Genomic DNA, 7,716 nt, shown 5'->3' with positions numbered 1-7,716 from the left:
GTAACTGTTCCTGAGGGGGAACATGTCCGAGGAAGCCCGCCCGAGGCAACTGCGGGCTCAGCTGACGTGGTGATAGGTGAAGATGGTGTACAATGTGTCACCTCAGTATTCTAAAGCACGTGAGATGGACGTACCTGATTAAATTATAACAACACTAAAAAAAAAATCAGTGTGTATAACAAAGGGCAGCAGTGGGAATTTGGGGAGCTTCTCAGTAGCAAACCTGCCCTTCAGCCTTACAAGGGATCTGGATGGCCTCCCTCCCCTACCTCTTGTAATGTTCAACTTCTGTATGACCTATTTCTGTGTATGGACTTAGACTCTGGCAAGCAACAGCTTGGTATAGGACAGGCATGGGTCATCAGAATGTTATCCCATCTCCTGAGGGTAGACATTAGTTTCTTGCTTTCTAGAATTGAGTCAGACCCGAACTCAGGTCTCTGTCTCCTTTGATGCCACCATGGAGAAGTAGCACACGAGGTCCTTTCCATAGCCCGCTTGCTGTGAAACCGTATTTCCAACTAGGCGAAGACCCTCAGGAGAGGGACAGCTGTGCTGGCTTATTTACAGGTACACACCCCAGCTCCCACGCCTACCCTGACAGACACAATGAGAGCTAAGCTGTGTTGGTTTAAAGGCTTGACCTCCCAACGTCTCTGATAAATCGGCAAGCTATTCAGTGCCCATTCTTGTTTGATTTACTTGAGAAAGGAATGGTCCCACTAAGACAGTCAGGCCTTCTCACCACAATGCAGGCTTCACCCAAGGCTCTAATCAACTGGCACCATACCTCAACCGCTCTCCCTACCTCCCCAAAGGCCACCTCGAGGTTTGAGATGCTCTGCCTGGTTTTTGTTTTGTTTTGTTTTTTTTCAATCCCTAAACTTACCTCAAACTCTTCGAAAAAGCAAAGAGTCTCGTTTCAAACTCCCCCAACTCCTCATCCTCCAGGATGCTTTGTGCGCCTTTAAGTTAGGAGACTGAGATGAGGGGAATGTGGTCTGAGGAAGGGCACTTAGTTCCTGCCTCTGCCTTACCCCTGTCCACCATCCTCAACAACCACACATCGCACCAAGCTCTGAGTCTTTTTTGTTATTTTTTTTTGTTTTATTTTGTTTTTGTACATAAAGGTGTATGTTTTAAAATTTCATTTGTTTACTAATGTTTTCGTATGAGAACACATGTTCTACGCTGCATGCCTATGTGGAGGTCAGAGGCCAGTGTTTGGAAACACATTCTCACTTTCCATCATGTGGGTCCTGGGGATCAAGGTCTGGTTGTGAGGCTTGGTGGCACGTTCCTTTAGAGGCCGAGCTATAAGCACTGAATTTTGTGTCACATATAACAACCTCATAAATATGTATATATATATAGTGAAAATATATGTGGTATGTGCGTGTGTGTGTGTGTGTGTGTGCTCACACCCATGAGAATGCCCGAGAAGATTGTTGGGTATCCTGCTCTACGACCCTCTCCCTTGTTCCTTTGAGGTGGGGTCTGCCATTTCGTCTGGATGTTTGGATGCTCCTCCACCCTCTGCCCATCCCGACATTGGGGTTATGGGTTTTTACAGGGCCTGTAGGATCCAAGCTCGGGTCCTCACGCCTGCAGGGCAACCGCTCTTTGACTGGCAGCCACCCTCTGACCCGAAATAAGTATTTTAAAGAAGCAGGATTCGGAGACTATGGGCGACAGCCCTATCCCAGAGTTAGTGTTTGGGGACAAGAGAAGAGATCATCAGGCGAGGTCAAGGAAAGCTGTATGTCCACCCAGCTTTCATACAGAAATTCGGAGAAGGACGCAGACTGGCATGTGCTGTCGTCTGTACTTGGTGCTTAGACACCTAAGTATTAACTTTCTCCAAACTCTTCACACTTATGAATCAAGGATTAATCCTTGAGTGGTGGGATTGAATTAAGGAAGAGGAAAAGAGAGGGAGGGGCTGGAGGGGAAGAAGGGTAGGGAGGGAAGGGGAGAAGGGTGGAGGGGTTTACTCAGTTTGTAAACATTTGCTTATAAGCATGAGGGCCTGAGTTTGGACCCTTAAAACCCATTTTTAAAAAGCCAGGCATAGTAGCATGTACTTATGATCCTATTACTGGGAAGGATCCTTGGGGTTTGCTGGCCAGCCTAGCCTACTTGAACATTCCTAAGCCATCTCAAAAAACCCCTAGGTGGACACAGCCTGAGGAATGACACTCAAGGGCTTCCTCTGGCTTCCCTATGCACACACACAGACATAAGCACACCACATGTAAGCAGACATGCTTCTGTATGGTTAGAGGTTGAGAGAAGCTGAGAACGAGGAAACGGGGAAGGCAAGGAAGAGTGGGGGTATGGTGGGAAAATAGCATTCCTTTCTTCTCCACAGTGGTCTCTGGTTGGTTATCAAGCTCTTTGAGAGCTGTGGCAAGGCGTGTGTGTGTGTGTGTGTGTGTGTGTGTGTGTGTGTGTGTGTGACTCTTATTGGATAAAAATATTCATAAAAATGCTAGAGTATTAAAATAGCTTTACTTACTCTACATTGATGTTGGAGAAGCAAATAGTACCAGCCTGCTCGTAACTGTCAGGTTATAGATGAAGAGGACGCATCTGTACAAGTTACTCAAGGTCACACACACCCAAGTACTGGCAGAGATTAACTAGGGTATCGTTTGTTATTAACTAAGCTGCCATTTTAGAGCCCAGCACCTCTTGACTAAGTGACGCCTTTTACAGGACACTAGGGGCTGACTCGTGCCAGGTGACAGTGGGACGGGGTACCAGTGTGACTGCCTACTGTTTGGAAGGCTACTCCTTTGAGAACAATACAAGAGGGGTGCTGCTTCTCTGACAGTTTGCTCTATGACACAGGTGGCAGCTTTGATTTGAGTCACCAGAAGGGAAGAGGTGGTGTTAGGGCTGGTGGGTCATCTTCCGTTCAGGGCTACCTGGATGGGGCCAGTCTGATAATCGGTTTTATGACAAGATTGACCCTGGGCACACACCATGCTAGCATTGTCTAATTACTTTCCAGGCCAGTGGTCAGGAAAGAAAGCACTCACTGAAGTAGGGTTTGCTATAGCGAGGGCAGAAGTTCCAAGCGTCAGGAGTGTGCTTCACAGGACCTGGAGACACCTCTTCCCTCTGAGCTCGGAGACACTCGTGTTTCTTCTCACTTTCTTTGTTCCTCTAGAAGACGAGAGGGCTTGATCCCCTGCACCACCAGGGAAGGAAAGGGGGGATAGAGGAGGAGAGAGGGAGAGAGGACAGAGGGAGAAGGATAAAAGTGAGGAAGATAAAGGCATGAGTGAGATGCCACAGTGGGTTTTGGAGCTTGCCGACAGCCTGGTGACCCGTGCTGGATCCCTGGAACCCGTGTCATGGGAGGAAAGAATTAACTTTTTCAAAGTTGTCCTTTGTGGCACGTGCACACACGAATGTACACATATACATGTATACATGTATTCATGCATACAACACACGTGCTTAAATAAATGAAAGAAGGGACTTGAGCCAGATAAAGATTAAAACACAGAAAGAAATAAAAACCCAGAGGAGTCTGCGTTGTCATGGTTAAAATCCAAGGACTTAGAAGCCAGAGTGCCTGGTTGGAATTCTTGCTGTTATTTGGTGTAATCTAAGTTTCATCTTGACCTCGGTCCTTCATCTCACTTTCTACACTTGTAAAGTGGGTCTTCTCATGGGACCTGTCTCATTGGATGATGTTAAAGAAGATGGCTTGACCTGTTGATGTCCTCGTCACCATTTGGTGTCAATATTTGCAGAATGGATAACTGCCCTTTGCTAGATGGCTTGCTGGATGGAAACTTATTAATCCAGTCCAGCCAAAGATAAATAGGTCCCGGGCAGAATTCTGATTATCGTGGAGGTAAAGGAGAATTCACATGGTAAGAGAGAGAGAAATGGGAGTGAATTGAGGTATGTTTGTTTTGGGGGTCACCCTCAATCCCCTGAGGGCAATCCTACATACCCCTTCCCCTTCATTATTATCTGCCCCCTAATGATGAACTTTTCTTTATGTCTGGCATAGCTGTTGAAGGAGAGAGAGATGAACTGTATGACACACACACACACACACACACACACACACACACACACACACACACCTTGCCAGCCATGGGACCTTAGCTTAGACCAGTGGTTCTCAACCTTCCTGATGCTGCAACCTTTTAATACAGTTCTTCATGTTGCACAGTGACTCCCCAACCACAAAATTATTTTCATTGCTACTGCATAACTGTAACTTTGCTACTGATTTATATTATAATGTAAATATCTGATATGTAGGATATCTGATACATGGCTCTTGTTTGACTCTCAAAGGGGTTGGTTGTGACCCACAGCTTAAAAGATGCTGGTATAGACTCTTCCAGGTAATCTTATCCCTTAAGAAGGTATTGTTACTTTCTCAAACACTTTATGATATCAGCACAAGGCAGAAGAAGACATGAGAGAATGCATGGGGATCATGGGACTAGGAAGCGCTAAGGGACTGGTGGTCCTCTGGTTCTGTGCACTAGGCAAAGGAGGTTCTTCATCCTGCTCCCCCTCCTAACCCCAGAAAAGCAGCAGTTAACAGGCATGTGCAACCCAGTGTTCCTGCATGGAATTTTGCAAAATGAAGTCAATTCTAACCTTTCCTCTTTAAGAACATTTTTCTCTATTTAAAGGATGTATAGTTAGTGTTGAAAGTACAAATAAAAAAATTATTAAAAAATATTAAAATGACTCTAGGGGTTGGGGATTTAGCTCAGTGGTAGAGCGCTTGCCTAGCAAGCGCAACGCCCTGGGTTCGGTCCCCAGTTCCGGAAAAAAAAAAAAGAAAGAAAGAAAGAAAAAAAATGACTCTAATCCTCATTGCCAAGAGTTGGAAAGATCTTGCGTCTTCAATAAATGGCTTCTGTAGAAGGTTTTCCAATCGTACCATCCTTCGGTGTTAGGAGTGCCAGTCTCCCCTTGTCAGGACCTGAATAAACTATGAACAATTGAAACGATGGGCAGATTTTGTAAGCGAAGACTGACAGACAAATCATTGTTTTAAATATTTTTATTAATATGATTATTTTGCCAAATACCTGTGGTTTGAAGGTGCACAGTTGGTTTATACTTTTAACTTTTTTGAAAAGTTTATGGGCTCTTATTGATCAATAAAAGCACTCTATGCCTGACACATCAACAATTTATGTTATCGTTATTGTAAAACATAAAATTTATGTTATCATTATTGCCTTATTGGTTATCCATTACATTTTTATGATTGTAATCTCTTTTTACAGATTTATTAGAGTATAATTAATATGAGCAACTCTGCATTCAAGTGCAGGGTATTTGTGAACTTTGTATTTATATATATAGTTTTTAAAGTATCAACACAATAAAAATAATAAACACATCCATCTCTTCCTCCACAGATTCTCATTTCTGCTTCCAGCAGCCACTATTCAAAATTCTGCCAGTATACATTTATTTGAAATACCTAGATGCTTTTATAAACGGATTCACACAATTTATATTCCTCTAGGGTTTTTCTTTTCACTCAGCATAATTCTTTTGAAAGGCTAGGGATGGAACTCAGAGCATTGAGCGTGCTAGGCCCGCCCTCTCCCAACTGAGCCACGCCTCCAGCCCGGCATTCACCAATCGCTGCATCCCTATTCATCACACAAGGTGTAAAATGGCATCGCGGTAGACACGCTCAGTTGGTTAAGGGCCTCCGGTAAGGAGTGCTCAGAATGAAGGTTGCCAGAAATGGCCCCATCACCAGCATGCAGCTTCTGATTTGGGGCTCTACAGACTCACTGCCATTTCTGCATACTCTGAAGCCAAGGATGAGGAAAGAATGGTGAACTGAGGACCGGCTTCCCAGAGAACGCCATCGGATTCTTCAAAAATATCATTTAAAAGGGGGGTGGGGGGGAGAATCAGAAACTGTTAGTGATTAAAGAGACAAGAGAGACAAAAAACTGCTTCGTGATTTCCCTTTTGAAAAGTATTTATTACATTGATTTTATTCATTGTGTGTGCACGTATGTGTGTGAATGTGAGTGTGAGAGAGATGTGTATGAGTAAGAGTGTGTATGAGTGTGTGTATGAGTGTGAGTGTCAAAATGTGTGTGAATGAGTATGTGAGTATGAGAGCGTGTGTGAATGAGTGTGTATGTGTATGAGTGCGAATGAGTGTGTGTGTATGAGAGCATGTGTGAATGAGTGTGTATGAGTGTGTGTGTATGAGTGTGAATGAGTGTGTGTATGAGTGTGAATGTTTGTGTGTGAACAAATATGTGAGTGTGAGTGTATGTGAGTATGTGAGTGTGAGTGTGTGTGAATGTGTGTATGAGTGTGTGTGAGTCTGTGTATGAGTGTCAGAGTATCTGCGTGAATGAGTGTGCATGTGTGAGAGTATGTGTGTGAGTGTGTGAATGAGTGTGAATGTATTGTAGTGTTGTGTGCATGCATGTGTGTGTAACTGGTTCTTTCCATCCACTATGCCGGATAGGGCTGAACTCAGGCAAGCACCTTTACCCCTGGAGACATCTTGCCAACCCCATTTTAATAATTTTTTTCACATGTAAGGAAACTTTATGTGAGGAAACTTTCTGGATGTATTTGCTTTTAAGTGATCTGAAGAGAAAATGGGGACACAGAGATGAGGAGGTCAGGGCAGCTGTGCAGCAGCGTGGTGTTTGAGGGGTCAGGGTGAGAACACTGATGGCATTTCTATTCTTGAAACTGTCATAAGTCTGAAGCTTGGTGAAAGGAAATTGGAAAGTCATGACATTTGTAACTCTTGTTCTAGAGGCTCAGAGGTTCTCTTCTGGCTTCTGTTAGAGAACATGTATGAATATGTTCACATTCAGGTACGTACCAGGCTCACAGACACCCCTGTGGGGAAAATACTCACACACGGGATATAAAACAAATCTAAAAATTGAAAACTTAAGATAATTCAAGTACAATGGTACAGATTCTTTATTACCCTGGTACAATCATCAGCACAGGAATCAGGTGGGTAAATTAGTTCATAGACAGAAAAATAAATGTGCACACATATGTGCTTTTATATATACATACATATATAAATATATAGACACACACCTTGATTTTTTTATATACTGAATACTATATAATTCCATTCTTCAAACCCAGAAATAACAGTTCAGAGAGGTTAATATATTATATACATATACTATATATACATATCTTATATACTAATATTTATACATATATATATATATACACATACACACACATACATGCATACCACACACACCTTGATATTCATACACTGGTTACTATATAATTCCCCTCTTCAGACCCAGAAATGGTAGTTCAGAGGGACTGAAAGCTTGCATCTATGTTCCCAGGAACTCATTTTAGAGCTAGGATGTACACTCCCAGATGCTACCTGGGAACGCTTCTGTTTACAATCTTTCTTTCTTCCGTTTCTGTATAATGTGTCACTCCCAACTTAATATAAGACAGCAAACTAACACCAGACAGTCTCCGTGTGTCAGCTCTGTGCAGCTAAGCTGGATGCTTCTCACCCCAGTTCTCCCATGAAGTTTCAGGGAAGCTGGTACCTGGAGCTAAGCTCTCATGTGCAGGGCCTGCTATGGAACATTAACTGATATATTCACTTAAGTGCTGGGCCCCTTCATGGACCTCACACAGAGTTATGTCAAGATTTAGTAACTGTCTTGTCCTAGGAGCTTG

The 7,716-nt window shown here is 43.4% G+C and overlaps 1 protein-coding gene and 1 long non-coding RNA gene across 3 annotated transcripts in view; both read left to right on the top strand.

Moving 5' to 3' along the window:
• Positions 1-7,716, top strand: part of Frmd4a (FERM domain containing 4A) — a 590,863-nt gene that overhangs the window by 65,208 nt on the left and 517,939 nt on the right. The gene's annotated exons all lie outside the window — the stretch shown is intronic.
• The window catches only part of LOC134482744 (uncharacterized), an 81,732-nt gene that overhangs the window by 42,320 nt on the left and 31,696 nt on the right, over positions 1-7,716 (top strand). The window contains exon 2 of one of the 2 annotated variants that reach the window (XR_010059261.1): positions 5,415-7,716. This exon is cut by the window's right edge and continues 31,696 nt beyond it. This is a non-coding gene — a long non-coding RNA (uncharacterized LOC134482744). Of the gene's footprint in view, positions 1-413 lie in introns of both variants that reach the window. The other variant, XR_010059260.1, reaches the window with a different exon arrangement.

The sequence above is a fragment of the Rattus norvegicus genome, chromosome 17, assembly GCF_036323735.1.
Source record: "Rattus norvegicus strain BN/NHsdMcwi chromosome 17, GRCr8, whole genome shotgun sequence".
Classification (NCBI taxonomy): Eukaryota; Metazoa; Chordata; class Mammalia; order Rodentia; family Muridae; genus Rattus; species Rattus norvegicus.
The sequence above is the reverse complement of the archived record's forward strand: the minus strand, read 5'-3'. Positions and strand labels throughout refer to the sequence as shown.